The sequence below is a fragment of the Stegodyphus dumicola genome, chromosome 3 (genome assembly GCF_044657685.1).
Source record: "Stegodyphus dumicola isolate Sdum_Otavi_A_Nest chromosome 3, ASM4465768v1".
Taxonomy (NCBI): Eukaryota; Metazoa; Arthropoda; class Arachnida; order Araneae; family Eresidae; genus Stegodyphus; species Stegodyphus dumicola.
The window spans coordinates 87,943,090-87,970,024 of NC_140770.1; the positions used below are offsets into that span (position 1 = coordinate 87,943,090).

Below are 26,935 nucleotides of genomic sequence, written 5' to 3' on the forward strand. Positions count from 1 at the left end.
TTTTGCTTTTTTGCTGTGATATTTACAATTTAGCATCACCTTTTCATGAAATGCTTAGTCAAATATTGTAAATAAATATGTAATGCATAAATTACTGATGTGACTAATAAAGTAAGCATTTCTTTAAAAAAACAGCAATTTTGAAAAGTAATCTTACATTACAGAATTTTAAGGCTTAAGGTAGAAGAAAATAAGCACAAATACTTTTTAAAAAAGATTTCTTTTTGTTTTTCACTTCTTCAAATTATGAAATAGGGTACCCAGAATTTTTCATTGAAATTAATTCATTTCATTGAAATTGAATTAGGAATACAAATTTATTTTACCCTTCTTTAATTTTGTTTATTAGACTAAAAACTGTGTCATTTTAAATTTTCTTAGCTGGTATTTTTCGTTAATGTTATTAATTTTGGATAATATTGTTTGCAATAAATACTCTGAAAATAAAATAAATGATGTCTTTTTTTCAATGGCAGATTATGAACAATTACAAATGTAACGAAGTCTATTAATCTATACAAGACCGGATGTGGTGGTCTCTTTATTATGGAGGCACTTGATAGGTGGGCCACCATCGCCTTTCCTATGAAGGGACGGACAGTTACAACCATGCCTTCTCCAGGATTCGAACCCAGGCCCTTCGGCATCGCAGTCAGCTTCCTTGACCACCATCCCGACTGAGCGGTATGGTGATTAGATTAGATTATGTATTAGATAAATATATAATATATAATATATAATGTCCTTTTCATTGAATCTAATATATTTTTAATTTTTAACATTTATATATTATCATTGTAAAAAGTTGATATAAGCTTATTTTTTAATACTTTTCTGAAATTTGTAAATGAGGAAAAATCAATAACATATGCGCTGTAACAGTCCAGAAATGTTACCATAATATACTCTACTGAAAGTAACATCACAAATTAACAGATTTAAAGAATATGAGAAACAAAAAATTATAAACTACATGATTACTTAAATTAGTTACTGTGGATGGATTTTGTATTCATCCTTCATGTTGCTTTTTTAGTTTTATTAAAACTTCGCAAAAGCATAAATAAATTCTTCTTGTGAGGTACTTACCAAATGGCGAACAGTTCTTTTCTCCATAATTTTATATCTTTCGAGATATAATTTTATATCTCGATGAAGTTCAATTAACAAAAAGTCATAATTGCTAAATTAAATAACACTTGAACCTGAAATATCCATTACTTGATTTCCTTTATTTATTTATGTTGTGGTTGCGAGTCCATTTAATGGAAAAGTTTTGTTAGATGAATGGCTTCATTTCTTTGGAACAATAAAATGTTTCATTCTTTTATTGACATTAAATTGGGTTCGTTTTAATTAAGTAATTGCACCTAAAAGAATATTTATTCAACATCGAGATCATAAGTTTCTTATTAAATTAGAACTTAAATAAAATATTGTATTATTATCTCTATGATAATTTAATCAGATATTCATTAGTGGAATGCAGGAAAAAACATTTCAATAATTCTTGCTAAGATAAAAAAAAATATTGCGATGAAGAGAAAGCGAATTAATGATGTTTTTTCCAGATATTAAAAGACGTTATGGACCATACAGATTTAGAACTACTTTTATGTAATAATGTGAAACCAAAAACAATGAATGCACTGAGTGATCTTTTGACTGTAATTTTACTTATCGCAATAATACTTTTAGAATAAAAATATGTCGTAAAAAGCTTATCATGAACATTTTTAGATAGAAAACGTACGCTAGTTATTTAGCATATGTCCAATTTTAATGGAAAATTATCTTAATTTATCATTTATAACACCGAGTACGCTATAAACGAACACGTTGATGCAGATTTTCAGCAAACAACTTTTCCACCGTGAGGATCTTGTACTGTTTCCACGTTAAAATGGACTGCATAATTTTGAAACTAGGGAATCTGTCTTGATTTGGGTGATTGCGGATCAAGAGGTTGATAAATCTCTTACCACTGCTCAAGCACTTGTCGATAATGTAGGGAATATAATGGCTTGTTGGCCATAGCAACAATGACTTATTCCAAAGTTTCGTTTGAAATCTATTTCCATTTTCTTTCTGGTAGCACAAATAACTCTCCAGTCTCTTCAAATTTAGTAATTAACATTTTCAAACCACTCTTCGACACGGGCTTTCAAGTCCTCAAGCCTTTCAAATTTCGATATTCTCACAATGCAACTAAAGTATAACTGCGATTCTGATAAAGCAACTTGGTCAGTAAAGCTCAATCTTTCTTCCTTAAAGGCATGGTGAAGAATGATATTACGGCTTGGATATTGGATGCTGGTACAACGAGCCTATAACGAACTGAGCGTTTTTACTTAGAGCCAAATGGTGCATTGACTGTTTACTATTTGCAAATAGTGCCGAAGACCTCTGGTTTGCTAGCAGTGAACAAGACACGCCATCCGTTAACGTAGAGTGGAGAGCTGGAAACTGAGTGAATGTGGATTTTCACTGAAATAAACTTAAAATAAGTTCCTAAAATAAAGGAAACAAATTCCTGTCTTTGCAAATGAAATACATAAAGTGAGAACCTGGAAAAGCATCAGGTATCAATACCAGAAGAACTACCATTTGGCATTAAAATGTACCGTTTTTCGCTTCTCGATGATATAATCAATTATAGCATCATAATCAGAAACTGAAACGATTTCAGGATAGATGGAAGTGGACATATTATTAAAGAAGTAGTAAGAATATGTTGAAATATAATAAATATAATCACGAATGTTTTTTATGTCGATGTCGCGGTGAATAACAGAATTTTTTACAAACAAAGGAGCATTGCCAATAGTGCGAAGGATTTTATGATGTAGAACTTCTGTATTTTTCCTGCACGTTTTAGGTTCAGTTGCTCATCCATGAACTGCATAAGTAAGAACTGGCGGATTAGAGTTGGGTAGTTCGATTGGTGCGAAGATGCAGTGCACGTTTTCTTCTGATTAGAAAGTAAGTAGCTATGAAGGCAGATTTTGCGGCATCGAGTGCTGTCATTTCAAGAAGTTCTTAATTTTCATAACGCCCTTCTCCATTGTATGAAAAACGCCATCTAGTGGCCGGAATTAAAAATATTATTTGTTATCAGAATTTTCTCTCCCTCGTGGTCCATATATCGTAAAAACCAAGTTTCAACAAACGGAATTTAGGTAGTTTCAACAAACGTAGGTCTGGATAGGGTCACTTTAAGTATAACCAACATGCATTTTCTTACGATAAGATGATTTTCCGAATTTCCTAGATTCTGAACATATTTTCAAATATTAATTGATATTCTTTTCAGTTTAGTCTTATTGAAGTCGTTTGCGCTGGGAAAATAGTTTTGTTTTCTTGCATGAGATGTTGTAAAATTGAAAACAAACAATGAGTGGAAACAAGTAACTAGGCCACCATCGTTCATTATTTTACGCTTCCAATTTCGAATCGCAATCTTAAAGGTTCAATAAATGCTGAAAATCATAAAATAGCACTGCACCGACAAACATTGTTATTCGTACATATTTTGATCTATCAGTTACTTACAGCCGTCTATTTCCATCTGCTAATGTCTTAATCATTATGCCCTTTTAGATGAGCAGATTTATGTATACACCTTTTCCCCGAAAACAGTGAAAGTTCAAAACTGAAAAATATTCGCTGTTTACTGAATAAACTACAGTATGTTTATCATGTTCGTTTTCCCATGATTTTAAATTAATATTGGTGCCATAGCCGTAAGTACATAAAAATATACGTTACATATTTTTGGATGGAATTTTATTTGGAATATATAACTTAATATAGTTATAAATAATTACAAATAGATAACTGGAATCAAAATCAGGAGACCGCATTAGTGGCAAAGCAATTACAAAAGGTGATGTGATGGTCGTAATACATGTGGTTTTGCATGTCTGTCTGGTGCAAGACAATCTGCTGTTGCGAGAGAGCTGAACGTGCATCGCAGTGTCATCAATAGGCTCTGAAATCGTTACCAAAGGGATCAAAACCCCTGCAGAAGACGTTGATCTGGACGTCGGAGGAATACCACAGCGGCAGAGATCGTTTCCTGTTTCTGTGTGCAAGGCGCCGTAGATCACTAACAGCACGACAGCTGGCCTGGCATCTCTCTACTGCTGCAGGACGGCCCATATCCCGCCAAACTGTGTCGCATCGCCTGCATGAAGGTGGACTGTACACCCGACGATATGTGTTTTGTGTTCGTTTGTCGCCATATATGTCACAGCGAGGCTGAATTGGGCCGTGAAAATTATAATTGGATAATAGAGTATGGGGCCACGTACTCTTTATGAATATGTCCCGATTTAACATCCAGAATGATTCCCGAGGACAATGATATAATGAGAGCCACACGTTATCGGGCACCAAACATCGTCGAAAGAGACCATTGCAGAGCAGGAGGCTAACTTGTACGGGCTAGTATAGCAACGAATGTCCGCGCCGACCTCTAGGTGATTCTTGGTAGTTCAGTCACAGCCGTCTGAAATGAGATGAAATTCTACACCTTGTGCATTCTTTTATCTCCGGAATGGGTACCGACGCGATATTTATGGACGATAACGCCGGCCCGATCGAACCTGAATCCCCTAGAGCATATGTTGCACATGTTGAAAAGACGGATAACAGGTCGCAGTGTGCCGGTAGGCACCTTTTACGAGCTCCATCGTATATTTGCCTCGCCGTTTTCAAGCATGTTTTTCAGCTAGAAGTTATCAAACCTGTTATTAGCGTGATGTTTCTATTTCACAGTTTTCTGTCCCATTTGGTCTTTCGCTAGGTGATGGTCGTAATACATGTGTTTTTGTATGTCTCTGCCTTATTGTTTGCTATGTCGTCTAGTAATGCAGCACCAATCTCTTGGATCAATTTCATGCATAATTTTCATTTTATTTAAATTTCGCATTTACATAAGTTTCATTGTATTTAAATTTCGCATTTACATAAATTTCATTTTATTTCAATTTTGCATTTACATAAGTTTCATTTTATTTCGTATTTTGCCTTTTTTACTATTTTTTGAGCATGTGCCTAGTACGTTTGCAATTTGAACTAACGAAAAAGAGCTGAGTATTCTTTGGAAGAATAACCTTCCTCTTTTAGCTTTATCAAAGAAAATAAAAGACATTATTAAAAAAAACTAGAAATATAGGAAAAGCAAAATAATGTTAACATTTGAAAGAATAACGGAAATTTGAAGCATGATACTTTCATATTTCCTCTAAGATATCCCTCATAGTCTTCGCCTTGAAAATGTTGAGGAAAGTACTGCACGTAAACAGTTCTACAGTGTTGACTAATGATTCAGGAGAAAATTATAAAAATAATTTTCTAAAACTGATAAATGAAAATTAACTCTAGAAATAATGACTCAAAATTATTGAGGAAAATATTACATATAAAGAGTTCTGACTCTTTATATGTAATACTTTCCTCAATCTAGCCTTCTGCTAGCCCCAATGAAAGGACATTCAGTTTTCGAGGTTTCTATGTAGTTAACTTAGACTTGATTTTTTATAGTGTTATTAATTTATATACTTTTCCTTAAATTGCATTTTAATAGCTATTTAGAAAAGTTGCTCTTTCAGAAAACTGTCGGTGGAATCTTGTTGAGCAAGCTCTAGTTATTGGTAATTCTTTAGAATTGATTTCAGGCATATCTATTATGATCATAAATAATTGCTATGTATTTGCGTTATAAAGTATTTCTCCCGCTTTTCTAACGTGCCTGCGTAGTGCAGTGGTCAGCACACTGAGCCCGTATTTCAGAGGTCCGTGGTTCGATTCCCGGCGAAGGCGGTTTCTAATTTTTTATCTCTCCGACTTCTGAAAATCTTAATGTCTCTAAAGCGTTATGAACTCTTCTGTTGCGAATAATTATCGTCATTATCCAGAAACATAATACTTGTAAATGGTAATTTATGTTTCTTATATGATAATTATGTATTTTATGGTAATTTTATTTTTTTATTTTTGAAGTTTTTATGCATTTATTTACACACACATTATCCGTTCATAAAACGCAATAACTAACAAAAAAGCAAATCTCTATGTTTTGTTTAAAGCCGGTATAATTTCAAATCTTAAGTCTCTATTATATTAATTTGTGATTAAAAATAATTTATTGGAAGATATAATAATAAATTACAAATAGGAATACAAAAATATAAGGTTAACTAGCTACGCTAAGCATTAAAAAAGAACGTTCTTTAACACGAAAGCAGAGGCTTGAAATTGGAAAAGCAATAGTTTCATCATAATTACCCTTGTGCCAAATTTATATGTATCAGTATTAATGACACGTCTTTCGAAATCCACTACTAATGCATTTTGTAACATACGTCTGCTTGGTTATTCCCTTTTGACAATTTCCCCGCAGCATTGCATAAATATCTCTAGATGACAAATGATCGCAGAACCCCTTCAGCAGCTGGAAGATTTCTCGCCAAGATTTGCTTTGAAACATCGCCAAAATATATCATCCGCAGTGGTACATGCTTCAAGAATATCATTACGAATATCAGCTACAATGGGAAAATGAAAAACGTAATAAGAGTTTGATTAACATAAAAGAATATCCGTTAGAAAGTTGAGGGAAAGGAAAAGAATTGACAGAAAATGTTCTGTGTCTCTTTTCTTTTAAACAATCAAAGCGTAAAAAATGTTCCAAATGAAAGGTTCGTCTTCTTTTAAAGGAGTCAATAAGGCAAGGCGTTGTCTTAAAAAAGGCATGAAATAAAGCAAACTAAATTTGCTTCGTGAAAGAAACGAAAGAAAATATTTCAACTACTTCTTTAGTTTTAGTTGTGGAGTTACATTTCTTTTCTTAGAGCTGTGTAGTTACTTTTCCTGGATCAAATTCAGAGAAAGAACAATCACAGTTTTATAAATCAAGTCTTAAATCTGTTTCATATTCTTTCCTCGCAAATATGCGCAATTTGTTTTCATTGTAAAGAAGAAGAAAAATATTTTTGAAGGCATACATTTTACAAAAATCTCAAATTAATTCTTATACGAGTATTTAAATGCATTTTAATGCCAGGCAAAATGCAAAATTATTGGTAAATTTATTGGAGTCAAATATTACCATGCGGGCTGTTTTTAAAATGAGACTTTGGCATAAGACTTTGGCAGTTAACATAAATAAACGAATGTATTTAAGCAAATCACTGGCAAGCTCGCATCTAAAATTATTCTGATTGGTTGTAATTCTCCAAGCCTATGACTCAATCTATCAAGTGTTTTGAAACATTCAAACATCGCAGATGAAAGGAATGACTATCAGGAATGAAAATTTCATGAATTAGATCGCATTTTATTCCATATGAAGAAATTAATTATAGCTTACGTTTCATTCTTCCAGTGTTTTTATACTCCTATTATGGAATTAACCCTCTATGTTTTGTTTTATTTTTCTAGTTTAATATGCTGTGTTCATGAATCATATTTCCCTGTAAAATATCTTTCTGACTTGTATTTTTTGAAAACCCCATTTTTGCCTCACCTAGGCCGCAGTGAGCACTTTCCATACCATAAAAATAGTGTTTCAACAGGGAGATCCATCCTATCATTTAACTTGGAACTAAAAATTAAGAAACTGCATTTTTGTTTCATTAAAATTTAGGAAAACTTATTGAGAAGGCTGACCGATTTTCTAATTATTTAAGTATGCATTTATGAATTATTCGACATCAAAATTATTTGAGAAAAATTTGATTAAAAGACTGTTTATTCCCCTCTTCACCACTGCCATTTCTGAAACATGTTCTAGCCTTATAAGGTATTTCTCCGGCTTTCTTAGCGTGCCTTCATAGTGTGGTGGTCTGCACGCTGGGCGCGTATTCCAGAGGTCCGTGGTTCGATTCCTGGCGAAGACGTTGCTCATTTTTCACTTCTCCTGCTTCAAAAAAATAACTATGTCTCTACAGCCTTTGCTTTAAAAATGCAAAAATATTACATTTTCTAACCAAGACTTAAGAAATCGTTTAATCTGCTTTTTGAATTTCTATTAAAATTTGAGCTTTTACAATAATGGGAATTTAAAGTGATGTACTTCCACTAACATTCAAAATAATTACTTGTTGATAACAATTTGTCATCTATCCACACAGCTTTTTTGTATCTTGGGAAATTTGGGCTTGCCATAAATTCTTGTGATGAGTTTGACAGTCCTTTTGCCTTTTTAAGTAGCATAACTTCTCCATTATTTTCTTCATAGATTTTAATATTGTAAACAAACAGTATAAGAGCTCTAACCCGGGAAATGGACGATATTTAAGTCAGTAGTTCTCCGAATATTTGACAGGACATGATTAACATTGTCTTGAAGAATGTAAGAGTCTAAAATATGTTGATATGGTCCTTTCATCAATAATTTCACTGTTCTGTCCTGCTTGAAAATGAGCAGTTTGCATGTAAGGTGGTCGTTTACCCCGATCGAATGTCCAGAAGCCATCAACTTTCAGCTTCGCAAGCCATCATCGCCGATTCGGCATGGGCCGAAAATACTAGTAAGATTACATATGATTTCAAGTACTTTCATGAGTACGTTTCCATTTCAAAAAAAATATACGACAGATTTGACTAAAATAAAAATTAAAGACCGATATAATATGTCGCCAGCACTGCTATAGCTTAAATGTATGAACCGCTTTACAGTATTACTATAAGTAATAACTGAAGTAGAATGGAAATTGAATATAACATAAATGTTGCTAGTAAATATCTCTATTGTCATTTGTTTCTCATTTCTGTGTATATGTATCTTGTTACCACATTTATGTTTTATTGTATTTATGTATCTATATCAGGAATTCCCAACCTTTTTCTTGCATTGACTTCCATTTAAAGAAGTGTTTCTTCATAGACTCTTCACATTTTCTGTTTAATTATACAGCACACAGCAGTACCATAATACAAATAATTGCACATAAATAACTCAAAAACAACAATTAGGCTAAAAATATGAATGTTTGGAATAAAATGATTTATTAGATTTGCTTTATTAATATTTTGCATTACTATTTATTTTAATTTTACAAATATAAACGAGTTTTTGGAAACAAAATGGGTGTTTTTATTTGAACGAAAGTTCGACTTTTATGAATGTGGTGGCTGTGCTTGATATATTGTTCAATTATTTTAATATTCACATAAAATTGCTTGATGTAATTGCTTTAAATCAACGAGTTCAGCCTGTTTGTTCATTAGTAAGTAACTGACTTGATTAGTCTTCTCCTACTGGGTAAGAAGAGGGAAATAGTCAATAAATGTTGGTTCGGTAGCAATTTTATTTCGTGATATTTATCTTGAATGATTATTTTATTCCAAACTTTAGTGTGCCCATGTGATTTGAGTAAGACCTGACTTTGCATTATCAAGAAACAATTAAATATCAGTTTTATCAATAGACATTTTTTGTAATCAATGGGATCTTGATTATGCCCATAACTTGTCACTGCATATTCAGCTATCGACGCCTTTTAAAACTTCATGAACCACCAGGGAGTCTTTACGGACACCCTGATCTGTATTAAGCTAATATTTTCCCACTTTCACTCGTTGCCTTATGTAATAGTATTGTTAAGGGTGATATTTGTATGAATTTGTAAATATTGTTAAAATGGTATAGCAATGATGTATGGTAATTATTTCTATATATTAAGCGAACTATTTTAATTGTAGACGATTTCTTGATAATGCAAGTTAATATGTGCTATTGGTTATTAATATTACAAGTTGTAGCGGCATTTATACCATTTAAAATGTTCGGTGAATATATTTTGAGTATCTCTTTCTCCCATTCTCTGATAGCAGAAGGCCATCTGCACTCTTAACTGTGCAAAATAGATGCGTCAACGGGGCCTCATTGGATTAGATATACACTAAAAGCGTAATTAAAAAATCGGAAGTGTACCCGGCATGACTTCCTTGTACGGAATATTAAATTATACGCATTTTCCCCGATTTTCATTCAAACTTATTTCCTCGAATTTCATTCGAGATATATTTCTCATTCAATTAATTCAGTTCTCACTTCGCGACAAAGTAAGAATACATAAAAACTCAAATATATTAAAAATTTAAAGATATAGAAAAGCATAAAACACGAAATGAAGTTAAAACAATTCAAAAAAATATTTTTTTTACAATTAAAATTACAGTTTCTACGCAAAAACAACTAATTCGGCCAGCGGGTAAGAATGCAGATTTTCTTTTTTCCGTACACAAAACTGAATGTTTACTTTTGGTCTCACTCGACAAAAAGACACTGAAGGCGTAGAAACTAAATTTATTGCAGAAGGCTATGCTGAGTCAATATATGAGATAATATAATAACTTAAATGATAATTCCAGAATGGATTAAGCATAGTTTAATTCACAGCAATAAAAGAAGACATTATTTTGTTGTTGCCAAATTTAGTTTCTCTAGATTGGCAACAATCCACTATTCTGCTAAATTTCAAATGTAAACAAAGATGGCTGCTAGGGTAAAGAAATTAGGCTCAGCCTCACTTAACAACTTTAAAATTTTTGATAATTCTACAATTATAACATGCAGGTTAATTAAAGGCATAAAAACCTTAACCGGAAGAAAAGAACACGATAATTCAATGATTCTTAAAGCCAAAAAAATACTTTTGGTTCGACCTATTACAACCAAAATTGGATGTGCACATCTACATATTATATCAGACCTATATACAAAATTACACCGTTCTAAGGCTACTCGTGTTTGAGTTACGACGACATACATACATAAGTATGTACAGACGCCACGACAATAATCTCTTCTGAATCCATTTTAAATCAGTTTTATAATTCGTTTGGAGAAAAAGTTCCTTTATCCTGTCCTTACGTACAGCTGTCAAAGAAAAACATCGTTAATTTGCAATCGATAGCGGTTAAAATGAATATTTTCGTTGAAATATGGTACCCAGAAGTTTTCGCGATTACAGTACTTCCTTTTTACTTCGTACAGGGAAGTAAAAACAAATTAAAAATTGGAAATTCAAATTCCCTTCAAATGATATTTTACGGTCTATTCACATATCTTGTTAATCTTACTTCAAATATTCTCTTAACCATTGCAGTGTAAGAAATTGTTTTTATTAAATGAATTCCTTGGAAATATTATGTTTCCTGTAGATAGGTTTTCATGAAAATTACTGTTAAATCGCATAAAATATTTTATTTACTTAGGACTGTCTTTGACATTCTTTTCTGTTACTAATTATTTCATAAGACTGTTTGCTGTCAGCTTGCAAAAGCCTAGACGCTGAGTGAAACCTGAACTAATGTCTCTTTTCTGCATGGAAAGTGATTCCATTTTCGTGATCAAAACACCATTTGGGAAGTTAATGTGATCTGATCGCACACGCTGTTCATAAACTCTTTGAGACCCTAATTACTTCCTTATTTTTTAAATGTCAAGTAACCAAAATAATATTATAAGCACTAAGAAGTTTTCGGAACCGGACTATATATTTTTACCCTCTTCAGTTCCCAAAATGCACATAGACAGATCATAGTCATGAAGATTAAATTGTCAATCAGAGAATAGGCATAAAAGGTAACGATTTACAACTATGATATTACATGCAGTCTAAAGGATTTAAATTACTTTGATTTTCATTATTTAAATTTAATTATTTTTTGTTTTAAAATTAATAAATCTGAATAATTTTTAACTGAAATACACTATGAAGCTATGTCAGAAATAGCTTATGATCGATCATCGCATTTGATCACAATTAAAAACAAAAGTCATGAAATTCATACACAGACTTAGCGGACTGTATCATTTTTAATGCTACTTTTGTTAACAGCAATTATGCATATAATGCGAAATTTTTACATTTTTTACTCGGATAGTCACTCTTGACATCCACACCTTAAAATACATATTACATAATCAGCATAACCGCATTAGAATAGCATAATATATGGCGGCCAATATAATATCCTATTATATTGGCCGCCGTTATATTGGTATAAGGTATTTCTCCCACCTTCTTGGTATGACTTTGGTGTTGTGGTTCTGCACACTGGGTCCGTGGTTCGATTCCCGGCGAACGCGGTTGATAATTTTTCATCTCTCTGGCTTTTCCAGTGAACCTAATGTCTCTACAAAGAAATGCACAGTATTAAAAACACTGCATGTCGTAGAATAAACAATAATACATTTGTCTCATTCAAATCTCGATTTGCCATGATTTCAATACTAATGCTTTGCATATGCCCGTGTAATTTTTTATCATACTAAATACTGAACTGACTTAAGGGAAAATATATAATGAAAATAAAATGCTCGTAATTTTCAAAATACGACGTATTTCTTTCTTAGCTAACCTTGATCCTTTCCGTTTACAACGAAATAAAAAGCAATATACTGCAATAACATATAATTGAAATTTTCAGGCCTCTACAAATGCTTCTTTATCCACTAGCATAAAGAAGGTATGCCACATTATTAAGAAATTCAGAAATGAACACGACTAAAGGGAAACAGAAATGTGAAAAACAAGGCATTGCATAAAAACATCAGTGGAGAACCTTAATAATATCTCGCTATGTTCCAAGATCATTAATCTGGCGGCTAAATAAAAAAGATCGAATGATATCAAAAACATATTTGCAGTAATAGTTTACCAGAAAGGCATGATAGTTCTTAGAATATTGCATTTCTAACATGCCTCTTGTATTGTTACTGTTTCTTTATTCTTATAAGCAATTGTTGAAAGAGGTATTGTATTCAGAATCCTTTTCTTACTTCATTAGTAATGGACCATTAGTGATATTATTTTTCTATAAATTTCCTTTTTCTTTCTTGCGGATACCAGATTCCCCACTATAACCTCGAGTTTTAAAGTAGATGCATAACATATACATAATATTAATATATGTATTCATGTTATATTAAGGCAAGCTTAATTTTTACAATAAAGTGTTTAAAATTGCATCATCTTTTACAACTTGATTATGTAAGCTGGAAAGTAATGCTAAAACTCTTTATGTAAATATACTAGTAGAACACCACTTGAGGGCATTTAATGAATTTTCCTTGAAATGGTAGAAAATTATCTGATTTTGCAAAAGTAACTTGACATTCGTTTGAAAATTTAGATACTTTATGTTTGAAAGCTAAAAAAAAAGGGGGGGGGGTAAAAAATTACAAAATGCTAACTTGGTTTGTCCTTTAACTCTTCCTTTTTTAATGTAGTTATTTCCGCTTTCTAACCTAAAAATAGTAACTGCTTATAATAAAATCGCTCTAAATTGCGTTATTTCAAAATTAATCCTCCTTACATGATTTTTACATCATGCAGAGGACTCAGAAACTTATATAACGCTTCAGCTAAAATTAATTTCAAATTTTGAGAACTGAAACTTAAACAATCAATCAAATACGCATTTTTTTCTTTCCGCTTCTCGGCCTTGCGAGCTTGCTATAGTCGTTTATCTTTCTTCTATGAAAATTAATTACAAAAATATAAAATCTAGCCATATAACTGTTCTAGTAAAGGCAGGGGTTTTCGGCAGGTTAGCTGTACTTAAATTAAAAATGTGATCTTAGCAATAAGAATTGTTAAAGCTGTCCTGATTGAATCTGATTCTACATGAATTAGTTGTTATCTTTATTTACATTGTTTACAAATGTCAACGTTTTACATAGTTTATAAATGTAAATAAATATAATTTACTTTACATAACATTTACATCGTTTACAAATCGTTTATATGAATAGATTCAACCATTTTCGTTAGAATTTAACCATTTTCGTTAGAAAATGTTACATTAAAATTGTTGCAGTAAAAATACATACGTTGACTGGACTAACGTCTTGGCAAATAGACATTCGCCAAGACGTTGTTCGTAGAGTGTCCTTCAATGGCAACACACTGTTCGCAGAGTGACTTACGATGTTATATACACTCATGTCCATAAATTAAGGATAATGCAAAATCAGGAAAAAGAAGAGCTAAAAGCAAACAAATTTGACTTATTTGTAAAGCTTATTTATTAAACAAAAGGTAAAGAGCAAAAAAAGATGCTATATGTTTGATATTATTAAAAAAAATAGCGATTTTTTCTCCCTGGAGCAAATTACAAAAAAAAAAAAAAAAAAAAAAAAACCCTATTTACAAAAAACCAATATTACATGCTTGGTATGATTGTTAATACATTGTATGTCTCCCAGATGATGCAATACAGTCCGTACAAGGCCTAGGCCTGCTGAGTATCAAATTATCGATCTGATCTTGGGGGATATTAGACCACTCAAAAAGCAATGCTCTCCGAAGTTCCAGTAGACATGTAGGAGGAGGTTGACGGGCTGCAACTCGTCGGCCAAGCATGTTCCACACGTACTCCACTGGATTCAAGTCCGGTGAGAATGCTGGCCAGTCCATACGGGTGATATCCTCCGATTGAAGGCATTCGCTTACGATGTTTGCACAGTGAGGACGGGCGTTGTCATCCATAAACACAAATTGTGCAACCATGGCACCCCGAAACAAACGTACATGTTGTTCCAGAACGTGACGTCCCGATAGATTTGGCTTGTCATGGTTCCAATTTGAACATGCAGGTCAGTTCTGGAACCCAGAATAATTCCACCCCAAACGAGCACTCCTGCACCACCGTAACGGTGTCGTTCAATGATGTTTTCTTGGTGGTAACGGGTACCTGGAGCTCTCCATATGAAAGTCCGGCGAGAATCAAACTGCAAGCTAAACCTGGACTCGTCGGAAAACATCATAAAAGCCCACTGTGTCGGTGTCCACTCTCTACTCTAGGCTAACCGCAGGCGACAGTGAGTTGCAGTAAGTGGAACGCATCTGACAGGTCCATGAGCATATAGACCAATCTGCCCTAAGCGTCTGTACACGGTCTGCCTTGAAATTGTCGTACCAGTGGCTGAAGAGAGCTGACGAGACAGGTCTGAGGCTATGCTCCGCCTGTTTCTTTTGGCAGTAACTGCCAAATACCGCTCCTCATTCGGCGTTATAACTCTGGGGCGACCTGTGCTGTAACGTCTACTCACATTACCATCATCTTGTAATCGTTGCCAAAGCCTGGAGATGACACTCTGGGCAATTCCAGGTTCGTCTGATACTTCCAGTTGGGTACGCCCACATTCCAGACGGCCGATAATTCTACCACGTAAAAAATCATCCAAATGCGTCCTTTGTGTCATAACTATTCGGTTATTGGACTGAAATGCTTACAAAGCGCCTGCGAACAATTTTACTGCTTTGCCTGTATTCCTTATATATCACTCTCTTACACTCTCGTCATTGTGACGTACCATCGGTGTCATCTGGTTACTTCCTGAAATTTACATATGATTTTTGAAGATGTGTGTAGTGATTTTACAGGTGATATATTTATTTTAGAGTTCGATTTCCGCGTGACTCCGAATTATCCTTAATTTATGGACAGGAGTGTAGTAGAATGAGAAAGGCTTTATCATCACATTATTGCATCCGACAAAATAAATAAATAAATAAATAAATCTTGCTACATTCCAGTTTGTTGATGTAATTTTTTCGCTTGTAGAATGCTGTTAAAGCATTCTGAAATTTCTAGCTCACGTATATAAGAAATCAAAATTCTTTCTATATTTTGTGTTTATTACGACGCATCTGAATTTTTCTTTGTTGGAGAGATAATGCATTTCAGTGCCATTATTACTCTAAATTTCAAAGGAATCATGCACTAGATCCAATGATCAGTTCATATTTTAATGCTTTTTACTCGAATGATATGAAATCTAATTTTTTAACTGGTACTAATGCTTAAAATATTGTTAAGTTAATCGAATGTTAATTGCTAGGACTAATATTGTAACCAATTGTGAGTATGAGTAAAATAGTTGTTTTATTTTTCAGTGATCAGTAGTTTTAATTATGTACCTATACATATTGTATATAATTTCATAATTATTTACATATATACAAAATTCTTTCGAAATGAATTGAATGCACGCAGAACCGATGATAGTTTGCTAAAATTCATTTTACCTATACAAACGCTTTACAATTCTGGAATTGCCCACACAAATTCTTGTAGAACTCTTCTTTATCACATACTACCAATCAGTAGTTACTCTTCAAACTACTAAGAGCGTTAAATAGAGCGCAATTCAAAATGCACCTTAAAGGCGAATCTCCCATAGAGATCTCTCAGTACGTCGAACTCAATATTGAACTAAACAATTAAGAACTGATGTTCCATCTAGGCTTATATAGTTTCCCCGGCCTCTCAGAAATCTCTAGTACTCTCCATTTCTCAAAATTACTTTAAGGCATATACGAAAGCCACATTTAAGAGCCTGATGTGGTTACAGTTACATATAAGGTTCAATCACAGTGCCAATTACAGTTATACAGGGACAGGAATAAAATGTCGCCAAATGATCGTTAAGTTTGGCGACATTTATCCATTTTTTTCCGTCAATTTTGGCAACAAAATTAACCGCTAATCAGACTTACTACTTTTATTGCAATATTCTTGTATTATTTTCCATTTCTATATTCTATAGACAGAGCACCCGATGTTACTGAAACTTAGAACATGCCTTTCCGAAGAATATCCTATAGAAACTGATTTCAACGCATGTTGGGAGACATCAGGGGAGCTATATGCAATTACTTACTTAAAACTTAACTTTCGCGCCAATGCGCAATCTACGTAAACTCTCACCGAAAACCACGTGATTTGCGCATGCGCGCAGCAAAACTAAATCAGAACATTTTAGTTGAGAACTCGTGATGGACGTTTGAGTGAAACATGTTAATCCTATTCTTCTGTGTTACATATATATTTTAGTTTAGTGCTGTGATGTAAATTAAATATCTCATTATCTTAGAAGTCTCCTTTTTTCTGTGAGTAGTGTGTACATGTACTTAGGAAAAATACTCCCGGATATGCTTTGGAGAAGAAAGAAGATCGAATAAAAGGTAAGTCCTTTTTACCTTTTATATTCTAAGAAATTATTAGAATTACTCATTTTTGGCATCCCAAATTTGCTGAAAAATCAAATTTAAAATATACACTTTCCGTCTGGGAGGCTTTTAGAACATAAGTTGCTCCAAATGTCGAAATTTTAGTTTTCAGTTCCTTTGATGGAGCATTTGGAGCTGTCAATTAAAAAACAAAATTAATTATTATTTTTAGAAAACGGAATTTAGCTTTCATTAACATAAAATTTAATGCTTTTTTTCCAATGATATAGTATTATTGCGTTCTACGGTTTTGTGGATTTGGAGTAATTAACGAAGAATCAAAACACAATTTATTAGCCATGAGAGCTCCAAAGACACATGAGAGTTCCAAAGACACGTTTACAGTCGTCGAGAAACTACGACAAACACGCTGAAACAATCAACAACACAGCCTTCAGGCTACAACGGTGATGACAGGTTCACAGCAAAGCACTTAAGTACAGCTCTCGATTCGGTTCGGTCGCTCTCAGGGCTAATCTCTAAACTCAAAACTCTACTACTGAACTCAACTTATTACTTTCTCCGCGTACAGACAGGGTATATATAGCTTTAACCTACCTTAGAAAACATTTCCGAGGGAAACTGCTAAGAATGCGTTCTAGGATGTTCTCACTCTGTGTATGGCACATCGCCGATTTTGTCGCCAAATGGGTGATTTCACGCCAGATCTGGAAACCCTGTGTTTCCATGCCACTTTCTAGCAATCTTAACCCCGCTTTGCGGGGAAGCTATCTTACTGCAGCTGAGCTTTCGCTACAGCATGCTTCTTCTTCTTCTTCCTGAGAACAAGAAGACGTACGATAAGCTGGCAGTAGTCGAGATACACAAAATCACTTCTGTAAATTATGGGCTTTAAAATGTATATACTATATTTGCTTCTGTTAAAAAGAATGCTTTAATATGTTATTATTATGCACGTATTTCTAAACACGCTATAACTTTGGCGAAGACAGTTGCATCAGGCGTGACGAAATAATAAACCGCGATTGCCAGCTGTAACCTACCACTAATACTTATTAACATTTTTGTAATTTTAACAAATATCGGAACTTACGCGATATGGATTTTTAGAATGTATCTGTTGTTGAACTATTCTGCTGTATTAGTTATATTAAATGAAAATTAAAAGAATGGATACATTATTTAAATATAGTATCATTATATTAGTTTTAATTATTGCAGAATTCCTTATTTTCGTCAAAATAATTTCAATTTTTACGATCTTTTAAAGTCTAGCTCGAGAATGTGAGATAACATTCCAGTTTCTATCAAAAGAAAATTTGATACAAAAACAATGGATTCAGGGGCCATGAAAATTTACGGCTGCATAAAATAATCTTTAAAGTCATCTTCTGTTCAGAAAAAAAGACACAAGTCACCATTCAACAAATTTATTTACGTGACAACAAGACTTTATCGTGGTTTTAAATCAGTATTATTTACACGGGCTGTTGAGAATTATTATTTTAATCCAGAGATCCATGGCTATGTCATTTTTCAGGGCTCTTTGTGTCATGTTTGCATGAAATATGTTCTTATTTCGCAAAACGTATTCCAAGAAATGTACTGAAAGTTTAAAGCTACTAAGAAGTTTCACTTTATTAGATTTGTTGCGAGATAAAATATTCATTTATGCGCCAGTTCCATTTTCCACTCATAAGACCTTCAGAAATATGATTAAAATCGTGTACACATAAAAGTTTAACGTTTCCAGTGCTACAAATATTAAAATATATCTAGGAAGTTGTTAATATTTTTGAGGAATAAACATAAAGCCTTTTCCAAAAATTAGGCATCTCTTATTCTGTAAAAGGGACATTTATATTTTAATTTAATGTTGTAATTAAAATATGCATATTTCAATTAGCTAGGGATTTACATTCTATAAATATTGAATTAATTGATTAAAAATAATAAAATTACAATTGGTTTATAAGGAAAATGTGATAAGACTGCATTGTTTTGAAATTATAAAGCAAGACATGTTGTATTAGCACAATTCAAAGAAAGAAAGAATATTTGAATTTTAAAAGACTCGCGTTCTTAATTATATGAATGTTTAATTCATAGATAAATGTTTTCTGATACTGTGAGCGAGTAATGCAAAATAACACCAAATACAGGGGGGGATTTTAGGATTTAATTTTCGTTTCATTATCACCTGGACAGTTAATGGGCCAGCTGTCCAGTTAATGGTGAAATGAAAATAGAAGGGTAACTTTATACGTTCTTGAAAAAACGTTGAAACATGTAAATATGTGAACTCTTAATCCACTTATTTATCAAATGGCATGTCCAGCCTTAGAAAAAAATGGATTTAACACGCACATGCAGATTGGTTGTTTTTACATGCAAGCTTGACTTGGATAACATGTGAAAGTCGCCGTTTTATTAAAATTGTTTAGCATATTTTAAATTTATATAATTCCTAAGTAAGGATTTTAATATTTTATGACACGTTTGACTACTTTTAATGAAAATTTCTGAAATAGATGTAGAGAAAATTTTACAAAAACTAAGACAAATTACTCTTCTGAAATCCTCCGTACATAGTGGACTGTGACAGACTCTTCAGGGAACACATGCAAATGAGTTTAGTTACTAAAGATTTCTGGAAAAAGAAGGATATCATCGTCTCTATAAGTGTCCTATTCAAAGATCCTCCTGACTGTATCGCCTGACTGTATCGACTTCTTTGCGCTCTCTGGATCATAAAATAACGTGATTCATACTTTCAAGAGTCACCAGTATTGAGCGTCTTTGCTCTTTGCTCCCACGGGGCGTACCCCTCTCACCCACGGGGCTTGCCCCTCTCACCCTCTGTGCTTTATGTGAAGAAGTGAGTGAAATATAAACAAAGATGATATTCTGGAAACAAGCTATACATGTGCTTTTTTTCCCCTTACTACAGGAGCAGTTACTTTACTTTTTGAAAGCCACAAAATAATTAGCAACAAATCGAGATGCATTCGAGCTTGTTTTATTCTAACCAAAAGAGTTAGGTAGCAGCCGTTAGAAGGAGGGTTCACTGGCAGACGGTCCAGAACTGGTCAATTCGACTCTGTGCATTCGCTAAAAAGTTACACCCATAATTTGCAGACTGTGCTGCAGTGTAGTTTGAATCCCTTTGTAGTTTAAACGCTTGAAAGTTCATTTCCATCTAGTCATGTACTCGCTATCTTTGAGAATGAGCTAAACCATATCTATGGAACATTTTTTATACATTTCATTAAAAAAGCTTCCACAAACACTGTTTTCCCGAAATCATTTCACTTGCATCAGTGGAACATCATACACCCTTACGTTTCAATTTAAGTATTAACTGATTTTGAATGAATAATGACACTTTTCTCTTCCTTATATTTTTATTACTTTTACCATTTATTCTTCTGTAAATTTTATTTCAGATTCTTGTGATTTAATTTTTTATAGGGGGAAAAGAAATTTGTTCCTTTACGTTCAGAGATCAATGTATTTTATATAATGCACACTTCCCACTGTAAAATAATTCGAAAGTTACAGAATAATTAATTATGTAACTGTGAATATTACAAACTGATTAACGAGTATTATATCCTTAATTAGTCATATAACTTTTTAAAATACTTATAAAACTAAAAATAGTGTGATTTTATCAAACAATTTATACGACGTGGAAGGTTAGCTCTTTATTAAGTGTATAACATGATATCGCATTCTATAAAGCTTGAAAGGCTAAGGATTTATATACTAATTTTGAATTTGGTTCCAGGCATGCAAAGTTGATTATCGTAGATGCAATTAGTTACAGAGATTATGAGGTTTTTCTCCCTCCTTTCTACATGCTTTCGTGGGGTAGCGGTAGCACACTCTGAGCTTATTCGAGAGGTCAAAGTTAGAGTCCCGGCGACGGCATTGGTCACCTTTTCGCGTTTCCTACTTAAAAAAAAAAATGATTTTACAGTGGTGCCCGAAATAAAAGGTGGTGGGCAATAATTCATCACCACCGGAATTTGACGATTAGGTCCCTTCATCTCCAGTCGCCCTTTAAAAGGGGTAGTATATAAGATATTTTTCCCTACTTTTTGCATTCCTTCGTGGTGTAACGGTAGCATACTCGGCGGCGCGTAATCGGAAGGTCCAGGGTTCGAGTCCAGGCAAGAGTATTGCACAGTTTTCACGTTTCCGGCGTCAAAAATTCCTAATGACTCTACGATGGGGCCCGAACTAAAGGTGGTGAATAATAATTCGTCACTACCAGGATTTTGGATGGGATTCCCTAATCCCCAGTCCCCCTTTAAAAGGAGAAGTATATAAGATATTTTCTCTCTTCTTTTTGTACGCCTTCTTAGTGTAACGGTAGCACACCCGGCGCGTATACGAGAGGTACAGATTTGAGTCCCGACGAGGGCATTGCTCATTTTTCGTGTTTCTTAATTCAAAAAACCTGATGACTGTACAAGATAAGTTTCAATTAGAGGCTTATAATTTTCGCAATATATTTATTCAAAATTTTGGAAACATGGCTTATTAATTTGGTCTTCATGAAATTTTTGGTTTAGAAACTAAGAAAGAAATATTCATATTTTTTAATTTTATGTTATGTTATGTAGATGCGAAGGGACTGCCTAATATTTACCCTAGGTAAGTAGGTATTAGCCCCACACTAACTAGAAAACTAACAACATTCAGGTATCATTCCTTGAGTCGTGATGGAAATTGTGACTCCAGCCAACACTACAATTTCTGCCACCGCCGGCGACATCAACGGCACTCCTACCTTTCAGCGTTAAATTAGCTCAAATAAAATGGATTACATTACATCATATACAATGTGATATACATAGTTGTATAGGTGAATGATTTAAGATGTTATCTATTGTAGTGGGTACAGGCATCATGTTTCAAGACATTATATATTGCAGTAGAAACAGGCGTGATGTTCCCACGTTATAAATCATTTTTGCAAACATGATCTATTTACATCAGTGTTTACTATCAGAGTTTAGGTAGAACTATAAAATTGTTATACAAAGCTTATATTTAGGTACTATTGTATAGTTGTACTGAAACTTTAGCAGCTGAATTTTGACGATTCATTATGTTATGTAACGTATGTTTTTGCGATAATTGGTTTTCAGAAATTATATTATATCTAGCAGTACATTGTTATTCACATGTAAAGATTAATCATGACATTATAAATTGTGGTGTCTAACTTATTTCTAGTTTATAGACCATGTTTACAATTATGACTTGTTTACATCAATATTTACAATCAGCAGTCAAAATTAGAAAATAATATAAAATAAATAAAAGGAACATAAATAAATAAATTTGAAAGCAGAATAAAAAATAGCTTCATATGCATACTTATTACGTTCTTTTAGATATATCTACATTATGCTGATACCTTGCCAACTTATTTTTGTCAGTTCAATGTATGCAATTTCGTGTGTTTTTACAATAATACAATATGGTATGCGATAATTATTTCTTTCCTGTAAAAGTACGTCCGGGTACATTATATCTACGTTTAATTGCTTTGTTTCGCTGTTGCTGGAGCATTTCTTTGAAGGTTAATTTACACTACATAGCTCTTGACTTCTAGCAGCCGAAAAGTCAATCACCTTCCTAATTTTATTCCTCAAGTGCTTATTAGTGACTGCATAATCTTAGAAATGGGATTTTGTTTAGTCCAAAAGGGCTTCTTCCGTTAGGGACTATTGCTTTAGTTTCGCGATTTTGCGTAAATCACTCTGAATGTCCGTTTCACTTTTCAAACTGTTGCCACCAAATATTATCGCCCTGTATTATATCTGAAGAAATTAAATAATGAAGAATCTGCAAAAATGCATTTATGTTTCTCTCAACAACGGTACCTATAGGCATCAAATTTCGAATGACGTATCGGGAAGCCCAAATTTGAAATTTGGAATTTGTTTTATTATCGGGTTCATATTTTGTAAAACTTTAACGAAAATTCAAGGATATCAAAGCGAGCAATGGCAATGTACAGAAAAAACATTTTTGTCTCCAGAGCGTGAGACTGTGTATCGGAATTCTAAAGATATGTTCAATTTAAAATTATTTTTCGATACTGCTGTTGAACGAAATTTTATGGTTTAAAAGTTTAAGTGCAAAGAACATGATATTTAATAAATAAAGGTAACACACAAAATGTTAAAAAAACGCCCCTTTGGACATAATTTAAAATCTGAAACTTTTCAGATTTTCTTCTTTATTTATTTTTTTTTTTAATGTGCAGTTTAGTTTTGATTTTCTTAAAAAGAACATGAAACAGTACGATTATTAAATGAAAATGTTAAATAAACATATGAATTAACAGGCTTGCGTAGTTTCCTTTATAAACATGTGTAGTAGACTCTGGTGTTATCAAGTAAATTCTGGCGTGTTTCCTTTTCTGCAAAACCATACACAAATTAAATAATATTCAATACTTTCTATATAATAAAGTATAGAAAAGTATTTTAACATGACATTTAGAAGCAAAAGAACTGCTATTTTTTGCAGTAAAAAAAACAACAGCATTCTTCTTCACCGTAAGGCTTCAAGTTATAAGCTAATTAAATTTTACCCAGACATAATACAAAAATAAGAAATTAAAATGTGAGATTATTATTTTACTATAATTTAGAGTTTGAACTTTCATTTCAACATGCTTATTTCTTCCTCATGGAGGTAAAATGTTTGAAGGAAAAGAGATTTCTTTTAGGTAAAGCGAAAACTATAAATTTGGCTTAAGAGGAAGTAGAAAGAAAATGAGATTTACCTCTCTTTTATGCAGCCAAGTTAATTATGTAATTGCTTGTTGTAAATTCAAGAACTTTTAGCTTTGAGGAAGAAGGAAAGAAATACGAAACGTAAGAAAAAGTTAGTGTATAATTAGAACTATCTGTATTAATGCTTTTGAAATACATTAAAGGATGTGATGAGCATTTGTATAAAAATTGTAAAGAGTATAGATGTTCAAATTCAAATTCGTTCTGTAGTCTCTCAAACTCTAATCACCAATAAAAATTTTAGAAGATAGCTACCGTTTTAAGTATCGCAAATAAATCCATCTTTTGTGAAACGATATCAAATTCAAACTCAAGTTGAAGTTTAAATTTAAGTATAAAAGATTTTACGTTTATTAACTCTTTCCTAAAATAAGAAATTTTATGGGTAAGTAGGCAGTCATCTAGTGAAATCTCATGTCAAGCTGAAGTACTAGAAACGATCGTTCCAAATCATGACTTCAATTAGAAATTTGCAGAAGCTATATTCGATGGAATATTCGTACCTGAAGTTGAGACCCTAAACTCAAATTCTAAAAAAAGTTTAAACTTTAAATAGAAAACCACCGTAGCAGGTTTCTGAGGTAATATTTTATATTATACTATATAGTATTTTACATTGTTGAGAAATGTCCAGCTGCGGTGAGATAGCTTCCCCACAAAGCGGTGTTAGAGATTCCAGGGAGAGACAGGGAAACGCAGGGTTGCCATGTTTGGCGACAAAATTGGCCATATTCCATAGACAGAGCAAGAACAGTTTAGAACGAATTTTTAGTGATTTTCCCAAGTACATTCTCGAAGGTAGGTTAAAGGTTATACACTGCATGTACCACTAGTATCTTGAGTTCAGAGATTAACTTTAGAGCGATCGACCGAGTATGGAGCTGTACGTTAGTGCTTTGAGGTGAAGGTGTCTTCACCGTTATAGACTGAAGGCTGTGTTGCTGATTGTTTCAGCATTTTATCTTAGTTTCTCGACGACTGTAAACGCGTGTTTGAAACTTTCATGTGTAACACTGGCGAATAAATTGCGTTTTTAGTCTTCATCAAGTGTTCCATCAATTACTCCAAATCCACGAACCCGTAGAACGCAACGATATTATATTACTTCGTTTTTAAATACAACGGGTAATGCGTTATAATTAAAAATCATCGTTAATTTCTTTAGATCAAGTTGTAAGTAATCGTTAATTTGTTTAAGATCCTCAAAAAATGTGTTAAATCGATATTATTGTCTAAAAATTCCTTTTAATGACTGCATAAGGTTAAATTAAAAAACGTTCATGCATTCCTTTCACAATAGATTTTGTTTCTAGAATATAAATAAATTTAGAATGCCAATTCATAAATAATTTATTACTTTTATTTTTCAATTTCATTATTTTATAACGTATTACATTTTCCGTTTGTTGTAATAGTTTCAGCTAACTGCAATAAAAATAGAATATATAAGATAATTTTATGGCTCTGTAAATTCATCTAATATGATTCATCTTCAAATTATTATTACATATATATTTTATGCAACTTACTTTGAATAATGGTAATATTATTTTGGAAAAATTTGTGAAGATCTATCTTATCGAATGATCGAATCCCAAACTACCTCTTCTCCTACGGATGCTGTTGCCAACAGAGCATTAAATTCATCTATCTAAAGTCATTCGCGAGCTTGGTATAATTTCCACATAACTATGATTTTCCATTTAACCATGACTATTTTAACTGATGAATCTTTTCAAGAAAATAAAGAAATAAATAACCTTCACTACAGTGTACGCATCACCTGTATTTACCGGCTTGAGTATCATTGCAAATTACACTTCTGTAACTTTAATGTCAGTTCCAAACTCTTGTGATTACTCTCAAATAACTAATGAAAGATTAACCTGCGTGTTTCAACCCCATTTAAGTTCAATGGATTCCAAATCAGCCTCTGATGGAGCAATCAATTTGGGCAATGATCGCAAAGCAGCAAATAGTACTTTGTGGATGCTTTAATGACAACGACATGTCACAATTGGACCCGCGACAATTGCATTCTCTTGAATTGCCTGTTTGTAATGGAGTTTAGTATATAAATGCTTAAAGGTGTTACTTCATTTCTTTTCTCTCTTTGATGAGTGTTTTTCCATTACTATAAGTAGTACTTTCCTGCAGGAAATTAGAGTGGTAATCCTTAAGCATGTTTGAAAGATCTGAAACCATTTAATGTATTTAAGCTTTCAGGAAAAAATAGAAGTTTGTGCCTATATCTTGGAGTCTGAGCACATATTTACCAATAATATGTTTGCTTATTTATATTATCTAACTTTCTGAAGAAAAAGTTTCAGTTTGAGAATAGACGATTGTTTACAGTTTTTGATACAAAAAATAATACATTTACTTTGAATAGTCGGCTACAACAATTAGCCAAATTGATTATAAAATAATGCTTTCTTCCTTAGCGTATAGCAATCAAAAGGTGTATTAAGATAACTTATCTCTTATCTGTATAAACATTTATACAAATTCGCTTAATTTTTAAATTAACAGAAACATATTAATTTTCCTAACGGTATGATAGTTCCATTATTTGATTAATTTTCGCGGAGAATATGGTGACGTTATTTTCACCAAAGTAGATTAGATACGAAGGGGGGAAATTTTGAGTACCAAGGCTAAATTAATTAAATGTGGAAGTGAAAGTAGAAAATTTGGAAAGAATTGGACATCAAGTTAGTTATGCCATGATAAACCGTTTTTGAATTTGGTGGCTATTTTAGTAAATAAGCGTATAAATAAATATATATTTTTCAAAAAGAAAGCAAAGTATTTATCTGTTTGGATATAGTTAACTGTTTCAAAACTGCATATAATATTACATTTTGGAATAATAGATATAATGTTTCATTTTTATACAAATGGAAATACTGGAAGTAAATCTATTTTCTGCGATCTTTTTCTTGCAAAAATGTTGCAACTAAGGGTAGATGGACAGAAAGACGAAATAGCATTATGATATAAAACCGTTAATCTGAAGATTCTTCATAATTTGCTTGCGCATGCTCCATGAAAAATGTTTTTGAGGATTTGGTTTTTGATTTTATATGATTACAACAAAGGCTCGAGAGCTATCTG

General features: G+C 32.8%; 1 long non-coding RNA gene across 1 annotated transcript in view; it reads left to right on the top strand.

The window, feature by feature from the left end:
- The first annotated feature begins 489 nt into the window (after nt 1-489).
- The window catches only part of LOC118200197 (uncharacterized), a 319,672-nt gene continuing 293,226 nt past the window's right edge, over nt 490-26,935 (top strand). The window contains exon 1 of the long non-coding RNA XR_015039998.1: nt 490-684. This is a non-coding gene — a long non-coding RNA (uncharacterized LOC118200197). The remainder of the gene's footprint in view (nt 685-26,935) is intronic.